This window comes from Malaclemys terrapin, chromosome 13 (genome assembly GCF_027887155.1).
Source record: "Malaclemys terrapin pileata isolate rMalTer1 chromosome 13, rMalTer1.hap1, whole genome shotgun sequence".
Classification (NCBI taxonomy): domain Eukaryota; kingdom Metazoa; phylum Chordata; order Testudines; family Emydidae; genus Malaclemys; species Malaclemys terrapin.
Window position 1 is genome coordinate 36,470,097 of NC_071517.1, and position 14,066 is coordinate 36,484,162.

The 14,066-nt window shown below is 44.8% G+C and overlaps 1 pseudogene; it reads left to right on the forward strand.

Annotated features, from left to right (window-relative positions):
• The first annotated feature begins 6,145 nt into the window (after positions 1-6,145).
• Positions 6,146-7,721, forward strand: LOC128848074 (olfactory receptor 6N1-like; annotated as a pseudogene).
• Positions 7,722-14,066: the final 6,345 nt, after the last annotated feature.

Genomic DNA, 14,066 nt, shown 5'->3' on the forward strand with positions numbered 1-14,066 from the left:
ACAGGGCTGTACCACATCCCAGTTTAGGGTTTTCACCATTTGAACATGTGTATAGCCCCGAGTTTAAGGGGCCATTACAGTTGGTGAAGCAGCAATGGGAGGGGTTTACACCTTCTCCAGGAACTAACATTCTAGACTTTGTAAGCAACCTACAAAGCACCCTCCGACACTCTTTAGCCCTTGCTAAAGAAAACCTAATGGATGCTCAGAAAGAGCAAAAGGCTTGGTATGATAAACATTCCGGAGAACGGTCCTTCAAAATAGGAGACCAAGTCATGGTCTTAAAGGTACTCCAGGCCCATAAAATGGAAGCATCGTGGGAAGGACCATTCACGGTCCAGGAGCGCCTAGGAGCTGTTAACTATCTCATAGCATCCCCCACCTCCAACATAAAGCCTAAGGTATACCATGTTAATTCTCTTAAGCCCTTTTATTCCAGAGAATTAAAGGTTTCCCAGTTTACAGCCCAGGAAACAGATGACACGGAGTGGCCTGAAGGTGTCTACGACGAAGTAAAAAGTAATGGTGGCGTGGAAGAGGTGAACCTCTCTGAGACCCTTGGACGTCTGCAGCGGCAGCAGATCAAGGAGCTGTGCACTAGCTTTGTGCCAATGTTCTCAGCCACCCAAGGACGGACCGAACGGGCATACCAATCCATTGACACAGGTAATGCTCACCCAATTAGAACCCCACCCTACCGGGAGTCACCTCAAGCCCAAACTGCGATAAAAAGGGAGATCCAGGACATGCTACAGATGGGTATAATCCGCCCCTCTAAGAGTGCATGGGCATCTCCAGTGGTTCTAGTTCCCAAACCAGATGGGGAAATACGCTTTTGCGTGGACTACCATAAGCTAAATGCTGTAACTCATTCTGACAACTATCCAATGCCACGCACAGATGAGCTATTGGAGAAATTGGGACATGCCCAATTCATCTCTACCTTAGACTTAACCAAGGGGTACTGGCAAGTACCACTAGATGAACCCGCCAAGGGAAGGTCAGCCTTCGTCACCCAGGCAGGGGTGTATAAATTCAATGTACTCCCTTTCGGGCTGTGAAATGCACCCATCACCTTCCAAAGACTTGTAGATGGTCTCCTAGCGGGATTGGAAGAATCTGCCGTTGCCTACCTCGATGATGTGGCCATTTTTTCTGAGTCATGGGCAGAACACCTGGAGCACCTGGAAAAAGTCTTCAAGTGCATCAGGCAGGCAGGACTAACTGTTAAGGCTAAAAACTGTCAAATAGGCCAAAACAAAGTGACTTACGTGGGGCACCAAGTGGGTCAAGGAACTATAAAACCCCTACAGGCCAAAGTGGATGCTATCCAAAAGTGGTCGGTTCCAAAGTCAAAGAAACAGGTCCAATCCTTCTTAGGCTTGGCCGGATATTATAGGCTATTTGTACCACACTGCAGCCAAATCGCCACCCCACTTACAGACCTAACCAGAAAGAAACAGCCAAATGCAGTTCAGTGGACCGATGAGTGTCAAAAGGCCTTTAACCAGCTTAAGGCAACACTCATGTCTGACCCTGTGCTAAGGGCCCCAGACTTTGACAAACCGTTCCTAGTAACCATAGATGTGTCCGAGCGAGGTGTGGGAGCAGTTTTAATGCAGGAAGGACCGGATCAAGAATTCCATCCTGTCGTGTTTCTCAGCAAGAAACTGTCAGAAAGGGAAAGCCACTGGTCAATCAGCGAAAAGGAATGCTACGCCATTGTGTATGCACTGGAAAAGCTACACCCATATGTTTGGGGATGGCGTTTCCAACTACAAACAGACCATGCTGCGCTACAGTGGCTTCATACCGCCAAGGGAAATAACAAAAAACTTCTTTGTTGGAGTTTAGCTCTCCAAGATTTTGATTTTAAAATACAACACATTTCAGGAGCTTCTAACAAAGTGGCTGATGCACTCTCCCAGGAAAGTTTCCCAGAATCAACTGGTTAAAAATTGTTCTTGGAATGTGGGACATATTGTTACTTTTTATATAATCAGTAGTATGTCTAAAGGTGCATGTGTCTTATTAACTCTGTTTTCTCCTAGAGCTCCAGGAAGAAATCACAGCCAGTGTGGAACCGGCTGTCCAACACTATCTGTGATTTGGGGGGCGTGTCATAACTATAAAGGGAAGGGTAACAGCCCTCCTGTGTACAATACTATAAAATCCCTCCTGGCCAGAGACTCCAAAATCCTTTTACTTGTAAAGGGTTAAGAAGCTCAGGTAACCTGGTGGACACCTGACCCAAAGGACCAATAAGGGGACAAGATACTTTCAAATCTTGGTGGGGGAAGGCTTTTGTTTGTGCTCTTTGTTTTGGGGAGAGTTCGCTCTTGGGACTAAGAGGGACTAGACATCAATCCAGGCTCTCACAAGTTTGAAATTTGAGAAACTTGTTCAGAAAGATTTTAAGTAAACAGCCAGGCAAGGCGTGGTAGTTTTATCTTTGTTTTCTCAACTTGTAAATGTACCTTTTACTAGGGTGTTTAGCTCTGTTTGCTGTAACTTTGAACCTAAGGCTAGAGGGGGGTCCTCTGGGCTCTTTAAATTTGATTACCCTGTAATGTTATTTTCCATCCTGATTTTACAGAGATGAGTTTTACCTTTTTCTTTAATTAAAAGCCTTCTTTTTAAGAACCTGGTTGATTTTCCCTGTTTTTTAGATGCAAGGGAGTTGAATCTTGATCCACCAGGAGTTGGTGGGAGAGAGGAAGGGGGATGGTTAATTTCTCCTTGTTTTAAGATCCAAGGGGTTTGGATCTGTATTCACCAGGGAATTGGTGAAGAGTCTCTCAAGGCTACCCAGTGAAGGGAATTAGCACATTGGGAGTGGTGGCAGTGGACCAGATCTCAGCTGGTAGTTAAGCTTAGAAGTTTTCATGCAGGCCCCCACATCTGTACCCTAAAGTTCAGAGTGGGGAAGGAGCCTTGACACCTAGCAATGGGTAAGAAATGAGGAAAGATATAGTTATGCAGTGTAGGGACAATAGAGGGCAGAGGAATGGGAGAGGTGCAGCCCAATGGCCAATGGACAGCAGCCAAAGTGGAAGGGTAAGAAAGAAGAAATTATGTTCCCAAATGACCAACAGAGGGAAGTGGAAAGGGAGGTGAAGCTGTGTAATGATGCATAAGTGGTGAGGAAAGAGCATTGAAGAGAAAATTGAAGGAACTCTACACTGTGTAATGAACTGTGGATAGTAGCAGATATTATTGAGTGAGTTATGGGCTGTTATACTAAATAACGTCCACCAGGTGACATGAGAGTCAAAAATGGGAAAGAGGCAGCTATAGGAAGAAGAATCGTTGGGTTAGAATGGATTGCAAGGATCATCTAGTCTAACCCCCTGCCTCAGCCATCTAAGACTGATGGCTGTCCAGCCTTCTTTTGGAAAATTCCACTGAAGGAGCAGCTGCAGGGTGGGTGGGGGTTAGGCATTGGTTGCTATGGGAAAGGAGGGCGTTGCAGTTCAAAACCATTCCTACATGTTATGAACGCGGAAGAAGCCAACCCCACATCCCCTTTGGCTTACCATGGCTGCCTGCAAACCAAATTTGGTTACCCAGCCGTATTTGATGTGTCTCCATACCAGCAGGTGTTCAATATAAAAGTGAAAACGTTACCTTGTACCTAAAACAAATGTGCTGTCTGCTGTGAATTGCTTGATTCACTGTGAAAGAGTCTCTCTTTTGTTCTCAGAAATGTATCTTCTTTAAAGGAGAACCCATTGCCTCTTGTCCTGCTCTCTGTGCAATAGAGAACAAAATTTCTCTTTCTTTTTGATGGAAAGTGTTTCAAGTATTTCAAGACTGCTCTCATGTTCCCCCTTAATCTCTTCTTTTCCAAACTAAACACACCCAGTTCCTTCAGCCTTTGCTCATATGGCTCGCTTCTGGATCCTCTGGATCCTTTCCAGTTTCTCTACATCCTTTCTATATTTTGGTGACCAAAATTGGACACAGTCTCCAGCTGAGGCCTAACCAGAGCTGAGGAGAGCGGGACTATCACCTCCCATGACTTGCATGCTATGCCTCTGTTAATGAAACCTAAAATTGCATTTGCTTTTTTTGAAACAGCATCATATTGCTGACTCATGTTGAGGTTGTGTCCACCACAACTCCCAGATCTCTCTCAGTAGTGCTGCTGCCAAGCCAGTTATCCCCCATTCTGTATTTGTGCATTTGGTTTTTCTTCCCTAAGTGAAAGCATATTGTAAGGGTGATATATGGGCAGCTATTTTCAGAAATGCCCACTAGATGGCAGCATATATTGAATATTAATAAAGGGGCAGTGTAAGTACATTATAACAGGCCACCACCTTGGACAGATATCTCCCCAAAATGTAAGCTGCTGTTTGTTCATCTTCTCAAATATTTTACACATAGGATCATTAGACTTTAAAAAGTTGCAATTATACAAGTCACGCTGTAAAAGTCCCATTGGGCATTGTTAGCTATAAAGCTTTGCAGACACAAAATGAACCAAGTGGGAGAAAGGTTGAAGTGGGACCATATTAAAAAGAGTGAAGACCAAATACAAACATGAGGCAGCATTTACACTTTGTAAATCGAAGGAGAAGCTCATTATCCAAAGGTAGATCAAACACACCTGCTCATCCCTTCAGGTAACTGCAGGTCTCTTCGATGAGAAAATCCAGTTTCTGCAGAAAGAGGAGAGACAAGAACTTCTGCTGACAAACCTACGTCCTGGCGGCCAAGCCCTGAGAAATAAGAGCTCATCGCTTCAAGCCTGGGCGGTGCTGTGGTTACAGGTGAGCACCATCATACTAATGTATTTCTATATCACCACCAAACAGAGGCCTGAATGTGCTTTATGAATATTAGATGGACAAGGTGGTGAGGTAATATCCTGTTGGTGGAGGAGAGAAGCTTATGAGCTGCACAGAGCTCTTCTTCAGGTTAATATTAGCAGTTTTAGCCTCACCTTCCCACCGCAGTGCCAGTCAGTATTCATAGCACCACCTCACAGAGATGGAGCATGAGATCCATGTCTGGTGACAGGTCCTCAGTTGGTGATCTGCCCCACTGATACAAATGGAGCTACCTTCATTTGCATCAGCTGAGAATCCGGCTCTCTGTGTGCCCAATGGGGTGACAAATGCTGATAGTCTTACCAGCCCAGATGAAACATGCCAAATTGTTTCTAGACTCTGAGTTCAGCGACAGCATCTCCCCCCCGCCCCCAGTGCCTTTTTTGTTCTTATATTATCATCCCACAATCAGTATGGAGTGGGGTGGGGTCACTCCTCTCTTAGGGCTGCACATCAGCCTGGTTTTGTCCCTTCCTAAGATTCATCCTCCAAAGGGCTGTATTTTTACTGCTACATAGTGAAAGTCGGGAAACAGAAAAGGCACTGCCAGTCCCTCACCACGTCACCATCACCTCCACAGGAATTAAGGGAGAATTTACTCCACTTCATAATTTATGGCATAAACTGATCTCTTGTGAGGGGGGCGTGAATTATCCCCTCTCTTCCAGGGCACTGAAATGCTGAATAAACCAGGAAACATTGTTAGATTAATTTCCATTAATTATAACAGAAGATCAATGCCTAAGGAAAATAGACTGCACTGGAAAACTTAATTCAACATTTTAGTTGATGTATTTATTGATTTTGACTGCTAAGTTATGGCATGATTCTGGCAATTGCCAGAAGTGAACTACTGCACTTAAGCATCATTGTTAAGCTTCAGTATGTCACTAGGTGGGATACAATAGTAGGTAAAGAAAGAGCCTGATCTGTCATATCACTACTCGGCTACCAGAGAAATGAACTGTTATATTAGTCATTGATCTGATATGGCAGAGGGTGGTCTACATGGATACAAAAGATCTGTTCTCAAACTGAGACTCCTTGCACTTTGACTGAAGTCAACGTTTAGCCTTAAAATTTCAGCTGGTAGCCAGGAGAGGGAGGGGAGTTTCTGAATATTTATGGAATGAATTCAGGATACTTGATTACCTTTCAGCTCTATCTTTTTCCAATTGAATTGCAGTTTGCTTTATTGTTCCTAGACTCAACCTATGTCAGACAGAAACTGGAGAAACCAAACGGCTGTCACAGAATTTATCCTCCTGGCATTCGGGGAACTCCCTGACCTACAAATTCTTCTCTTCCAGATGTTCCTAGTGATCTACATGGCAACCGTGGCTGGGAACATGCTCATCATTGCACTAGTTGTAGCTGATCAGCACCTTCACAACCCCATGTACTTCTTTCTGGGGAATTTGTCCTGCTTGGAGACCTGCTACACCGCCACCCTCCTGCCCAGGATGCTGGTCAGTCTCCTGACTGGGGACAAAACCATCTCATTCAGGGGCTTTTTCTCACAACTGTATTTTTTTTCTTCTCTGGCAGCTACAGAATGCTATCTCCTAGCAGCTATGTCTTATGATCGGTATTTAGCGATATGTAAACCCCTGCACTATTCAACTCTTATGAATAACAGGTTTTGCCGCCAGTTGGCTGCTGGGTCATGGTTAAATGGTTGTTTGGCTACTACAATCTTTGTCTTATTCCTATCACAGTTAACATTCTGTGGCCCGAATGAAATTGACCATTTCTATTGTGATCCTATCCCACTGATGGAACTCTCCTGCAGTGACACACCTGAGCATATTGGTGCAATTCATACTATCCTGTGTATTCACCCTGCCTCCATTCCTACTAACCCTGATTTCCTATGTGTTTATCCTTGCCAGCATCCTGAGAATCCCTTCCACGACTGGGAGACAAAAGGCCTTTTCCACCTGCTCCTCTCACCTCACTGTGGTGACAATTTTCTATGGAACCCTAATAATTTACTACATGCTACGGAAACATAATACACTCAGAGATCTGAAGAAAGTGCTCTCTCTTTGCTTCACGGTCCTAACTCCCCTGGTAAACCCCCTCATCTACAGTCTGAGAAATAGAGCGGTCAAGGAAGCCTTAAGCAAAGCAGTCAGTAAATGTGGCTTTCACAAAAACATGCAGAGACTCTGAGATAATAAAATAGACTGAGATTTTGAAAGCTGTCTGGTTGTTGAAGGAATCAGTCTGCGATGCAGTGTACCTCAAAATAGCACACTGTAGCCCCCATATTCATCTTTTGTATTTGGTTGTGATATTTCATAAAAAGCATGGTTTGTAAGGTATCATATGTAAGGTCATGATGTGCTGAAACTCATTTTTCGGTCAAAATATGTATATCATCATTGTATACGTCATTATCAGATTTTGTTATATGCTTGTTATTGAAATATATTAGGAGTCTGGGAGTCGCCCACTGTTAGTTCTCCAGTGATAACATAGGAGGTAACCCTCACACAGATGGGCATTAAACAACAATCACAAGCCATTGACCAGCAGGGGTATTGTAAAAAAAATAATTGACAATTCTGTAAGAGACAGTTGTGCAAGCACCACACAATGGGAATTGCTCAACTCTGTGACTCATCAAGGCCCACCAGGACATGTCTGGGCCAATATTCTTCCAGAGACATGACTTGAGAGTATAAAATAAGGGACAGCGGCATCATGGGACCACCTCTCTCCTCCCCCACCTATTCTGGAGACAACAAGAACACTGGGAAGACAAAGACTTTGAACTGGGGAGGTTGGGCTGACAAGGGGATTCAGCCTGTGTCTTAAGAACTGTAATCGTCCTGCAACATCTATTGGGTGAGAAAAGCTGTTTGATTCATATCTTATGAAGTCTGATGAAGTTTAGGATTTAAAATGCATTTTTATTTTTTTTCCTTAGGCATAAAGATCAGAGATAGATTTTAAGTGATTATAAGTGTTAGGTAACTATCTTTCTGTAGTTAATAAACTTATTTTAATGTTTAATCTTAACCAGTGAGTTTGTTTACATTGCTTGGGGAATCTGCTCAGGTTACAAGGGCTGGTGCATGTCCACTAACCTTTGATGAAGTAGCGAACTAATTAATGAGCTTGCATTGCTCAAGAGAATGTTTTAAGCACTTTATCGTCTTAAACGATAACAATACATTTCATTGGGTGCAATTCTGGGGGGATTTGCTGGTGTCTCCCTCTCTGTAGTTCATGAGTGGCTTGGAGAACATTCATGCAACTCAGGTGAGAGTGTGTGTGTGTATGCTTGTGACTGGGTGATGACAGTAACTGGGGTGGGGGGTGATTGCTGCTTCTCACTATTAAAGCATCATGAGAAACAGCCTAGGCTGGAGAGGTAAGGGGGCACAGCAGTCCCACAGCTCCAGATTGTACCCCGGGGCTCCTGTCACACAGCCCCATTAAAATTAAGTTGAAAACTCCCATTGAAAATCTCAGCACTCAGTGTTGTCCATCTAAGTGGAAGAACCAGGCAGGGAAGTGGCCAAAACCATGTTCCCATCATGGAGTTTTCAACTGGGCACCAGGAAGAGTGGACACAATTTTAACCATTTTTTTATATCTCTAAGGAAGCCATTTTTTATCAAAATAAATGGTTGGACAATAAAAATACGAACTTCTGCTGCAGCCTGTATGGGGACATAAGCATGGGAAATCTGATCCCTCTGAAATTGCGCCTAATACCATCCCCACCATACCCCCCTGCAAACCAACCACCATCATTACACTCACACAGGCCGGATGTAAACAGCCAGGCCCAAGCAGTGACCTTTAGACACTTCACCAGGAACAGCTTTATAGCTCTTATCTGAGCTAAACCTGGCTGTGACCAGCTCCAGCAAAGCACCAGCACCAGGCTCACAGGGCCCTTGGAGGCCGGGATGTTGGGCAAACAAAGAGCTAGACTCACAAGCCAGGGACACTGGGACTGTCCAGACCCAGCTGGGGGGTTGCCAGGGGACCCGTAGAAGTGAAGGCATTTCTAGGGCCGGGTCTGTCAAACGGTCACTGACGAGGGACTCTGCACGTGACCCTGCAAGGCACCAGCTGCTCTGCTGCCACCCACTGCACAGAGCAGTTCAAAGGGAGAGCACCTGTTACAATGAGTGTCTCCAAAACTCACTGCATTAAGCGCATGTCCCCAGAGGGCTAGTTCTCAGGACATGTGTCCAGCCAGCCCCAGGTGTCTTGGACAGCTCTACTGCATGCAGGGGCTCTCCTCAGGGCATGATGTAACCTATGGTGAGAGGAAGTGACTACCGCCTAGCAATGAGCAGAACTCCTGTGGTGTCAAACACAGCTGTGTTGGCTCTGCCACTGTAAGCATGTCAGGACTCGGCCAGAGGGAGGGGAGCTGGGCACCAGGGAGAACTGTAGGACTTCATCACTGCAGAAAGGATTTTCTAAGTGACCTAACAGAGTTAAGCGTCCATTTCCCATTTCAAAAGGATTTGGGTTCCTATCTCCCTTACATGCCTCCTAGAATCTCAGCCTGGAAAACCACTGGGCTGTTGTCACTGTAGTTTCCATCTATGTATTTCTATTGGAAAGAGACTCCACACCAATAGAAATGCACTGGATTAATGGTAAACCCCTGATAAATCATTGAGACCCGCTAATGTTGTATGTGTAGTGTAGCCTCTAATGTTCCAATCATGCTATTGTGTGATTTGGTTCCCAATGGTTATAATTTTGAACAGCGAAAACCTAGCAATAGGTAAGAAATGAAAAAAGATGAAGTTTTTTTATGTAGGGCCACTAGAGGGCAGAGGAATGGGAGAGGTGCCGCCCAAAGGCCAATGGACAGCAGTCAAAGTGGAAGGGCAAGAAAGCAGAAATAATGTTTCCAAATCACCAACAGAGGGAAGTGGAAAGGGAGGTGAAGCTGTATAATGATGCATAAGTGGTGAGGAAAGAGTATTGAAGAGAAAAGGAACTCTACACTATGTAATGAACTGTGGATAGTAGCAGATATTGAGTGAGTTATAGTTGAAAATGGGAAAGAGAGAGCTATTGGAAGAAATATCCACTAGAGGAGAGCAGAGTAACAGGCTGTCATGCTGGGAAACTGACATTAGATGTCAGCAGAGTAGAGGAAATGAAATGGGGGTGGTCAGAAATACTGACTAGTGACCAATACATTTCAAGTTTCAGAGTAACAGCCGTGTTAGTCTGTATCCGCAAAAAGAAGAACAGGAGTACTTGTGGCACCTTAGAGACTAACAAATTTATTAGAGCATAAGCTTTCGTGGACTACAGCCCACTTCTTCGGATGCATATAGAATGGAACATATAATGAGGAGATATATATACACACATACAGAGAGCATAAACAGGTGGGAGTTGTCTTACCAACTCTGAGAGGCCAATTAATTAAGAGAAAAAAAAAAAAAAACTTTTGAAGTGATAATCAAGCTAGCCGAGTACAGACAGTGTGATAAGAAGTGTGAGAGTACTTACAAGGGGAGATAGTCAACGTTTGTAATGGCTCAGCCATTCCCAGTCCTTATTCAAACAGACTCCAAAGAGAGACTGCAGAGCTAGAATTGATATGCAAACTAGACACAATCAACTCCGGTTTGAATAAGGACTGGGAATGGCTGAGCCATTACAAACGTTGACTATCTCCCCTTGTAAGTACTCTCACACTTCTTATCACACTGTCTGTACTCGGCTAGCTTGATTATCACTTCAAAAGTTTTTTTTTTTTTTTTTTTTTTTTTCTTTTTCTCTTAATTAATTGGCCTCTCAGAGTTGGTAAGACAACTCCCACCTGTTTATGCTCTCTGTATGTGTGTATATATATCTCCTCATTATATGTTCCATTCTATATGCATCCGAAGAAGTGGGCTGTAGTCCACGAAAGCTTATGCTCTAATAAATTTGTTAGTCTCTAAGGTGCCACAAGTACTCCTGTTCTTCTTTTTGCCAATACATTTCAGCAGCCAATAAAATAATTGGCCACTAGATGGCAGCATAGAACCATTGGGTTAGAAGGGACCACAGGGGTCATCTAGTCTAACCCCCTGCCAAGATAGAGGATTTGTTGAGTCTCAGCCATCCAAGACTGATGGCTGTCCAGCTTCCTTTTGAAAACTTCCAGTGAAGGAGATTGCACGAGTTCCCTATGTTTTTTTTTCCATTGTCCTACTGTTTTTAAAGTTAGGAAGTTGTTCCTGAGATTTAATCTAAATCTGCTATGCTGCAGTTTGAACCGATTGCCTCTTGTCCTGTCCAATGTGGAAAGAGAGAACAATTATTCTCCATCTTTTTTATGGCAGCCTTTCAATTATTTGAAGACCACTATCATATTCCCCCCTTAATATCCTCTTTTTCCAAACTAAACACACCCAGTTCCTTCAGCCTTTCCTCATACAGCTGCATTCCATCCCTTTGATCATCTTTGTTACTCGCCTTTGGATCCTTTGTAGTTTCTCTACATATTTTCTATACAGTCTCCAGCTGAGGCCTAACCAGAGCCCAGCAGAGGGGTACTATCACCTCCCGAGACTTGCATGCTATGCCTCTGTTAATGAAACCTAAAATTACATTTGCTTTTTTTGAAACAGCATCACATTGCTGACTCATGTTGAGGTTGTGATCCACCACAATTCCCAGATCCTTTTCAGCAGTGCTGCTGCCAAGCCAGTTATCCCCCATTCTGTATTTGTGCATTTGTTTTTTCTTCCCTAAGTGAAAGCATGTTGTAAGGGTGATAGATGGGGAGCTATTTTCAGAAATGCCCACTAGATGACAGCATATATTTAATATTAATAAAGGGGTGGTGTAATTACATTATAACAGGCCATCACCTTGCACAGGCATATTCCAAAAATGTAAGCTGGTGTTTGTTCATGATGTTAAATATTTTACAGATAGGTTCATTAGACTTTAAAAAAATTGAATTGTACAAGTCACACTGTACAAGTCCCATTGGGCATTGTTAGCTACAAATCTTTGTACCAACTGGGAGAACCGCTGAAGTGGGACCATATTAAAAAGAGTGAAGACTGAATATAAATATGAGGCAGCATTTACACTTTTTAAATCGAAGGAGAAACTCATTTTCCAAATGTAGGTCAAATGTACCTGCTCATCCCTTCAGGTAACTGCAGGTCTCTTCCCTGAGAAAATCCAGTTTCTGCAGAAAGAAGAGAAAGAAGAAGAGATGACGCAGTCCCAGATTTGCAGACGAGCTCCAGCATGGTCTGAATGGGAGGTACTGGATCTCACCACATTCTAGGGAGATGAGTCTGTCATGGCAGAGCTACATTCCAAAAAAAGGAACACAAATACCTATGCTAATGTCTCCAGGGCCGTGACGGAAAGAGGCTACTCCTGGGACACATAGCTGCATCGTACAAAAATCAAGGAGCTCAGGCCAGCGTACCAAAAAGCCAGGGAGGCAAACAGGCGCTCTGGGTCACTGCCCCAGACATTCTGTTTTTACTGTGAGCTCCATGCAATTATAGGGTGTGAAGCCACCACTACCCCACCTCTGTCCATGGACACCTGCAAGGGGGGAGTTGCACAGAGTGAGGAGGAAGAGACATTGGAGGACAAAGAAGAGGAGAAGGAGAAGGACAGTGCACAGGAGGCAAGTGGGGAAACCGTTCCCCCCCACCCCCAGCCAGGAACTAATCTTAATGCTGGATCTAATAGCCTCCCCTCACTCCCAAGGTGGGCTCCTGTTCCATGACCCTGGAGAAGGTACTTCTGGTGAGTGAGAGCCTGATCGAAGCCATGCGTTTGGGGGTGTGGGGGGAACCCAGCCATGCTGGATTGTTCGCGTTTAGTGTAAAGGGCTCATCCCTGCTGTGAGCCTGATCGGAGCCACGCAGTGGGGGGCGGAGGAGGGGGCTTGTTGTGTGCAGTGATCATCCCAGAGAGTCCGCAGGCCCTTCTTTTAAATGGCAAACCCATGGCTTGCTGTGGGAAAGGGGGCCCAGCAGTTTGAAAGCATTGAAATGAATGTAGAAGAAGCAGAACCCCGGGTGCCCCTAGCGGCTGTTTGCAAAATGAATTCTGTTGCCCGGCCGTATGTGATGGCTTACTCATACCAAAGTGTCCCCTTTGTTCTCTGCAATGTATTTTTTAAAATACTACCCTCCCTTTTTCTCCTGCCACAGGGGCAAATGTTTCATCGCGCCCCTATCTACTCCATCCCAGAGCCTGGTCCAGATTAGAAGGTGGAAAAAACGAACTTGGGACGACATGTTCGCTGATCTCATGCAGTCCTCCTGCACTGATAGGGCCCAGCTGAATGCATGGAGGCAAACAATTGTGGAGTCCCGTATATCATTACAGGAACACAAAGAGAGGAGGGACGCACGCGATGAGAGCAGGCAGGATGCTATGGTCAAGATCATAGGGGAGCAAACTGACATGCTCCGCTATATAGTGGATCTAATGCAGGAAAGGCAGCAAGACCACAGACTTCTGCTGCAGCCCCTGTATAATCAAACTCCCTCCTTTCCAAGTTCCATAGCCTCCTCACTCAGACGCTCAAGAACACGAGGGAGGAGGCTACAGGGGCCCACACACTCAACCCAGGAGGATCGCCCAAGCACCAGAAAGCTGGCATATGCAAACTTTTGATTTGGTTTCTGGACTTGTCCTTCCCTCCTCCTCCACCACCCTAACCCAACCGTACCCCCCCGCCCCAGTCTACCTTCTAATTTCTCTCAATGCATTGTGCATCAAATAATAAATAACAGTTTTTAAACAATTTTGACTTTGTTTCTCTTGAAGTTACCCGCACCCTATATATATGAAAGGAAATAAACACAACTGTAACACCGTACCCTGGCCAGTCATGAAACTGGCTTTCAAAGCTTCTCTGATGCGCAGCGCGCCCTGCTGTGCTCTTCTAATTGCCCTGTTGTCTGGCTGTGCGAAATTGGCCACCAGGCAAGTTGCCTCAACCTCCCACCCCACCATAAAAGTCTCCCCCTTACTCGCACAGATATTGTGGAGCACACAACAAGCAGCAATTACAATGGGGATATTGGTTGCGCTGAGATCTAACCGAGTCAGTAAACTGCACCAGCGCCCTTTCAAACATCCAAAAGCACACTCTACTACCATTCTGCATTTGCTCAGCCTATAGTTGAACTGCTCCTTACTACTGTCCAGGGTACGGATTCATGAGCCATGGCATTAAGGGGTAGGCTAGGTCCCCGAGGA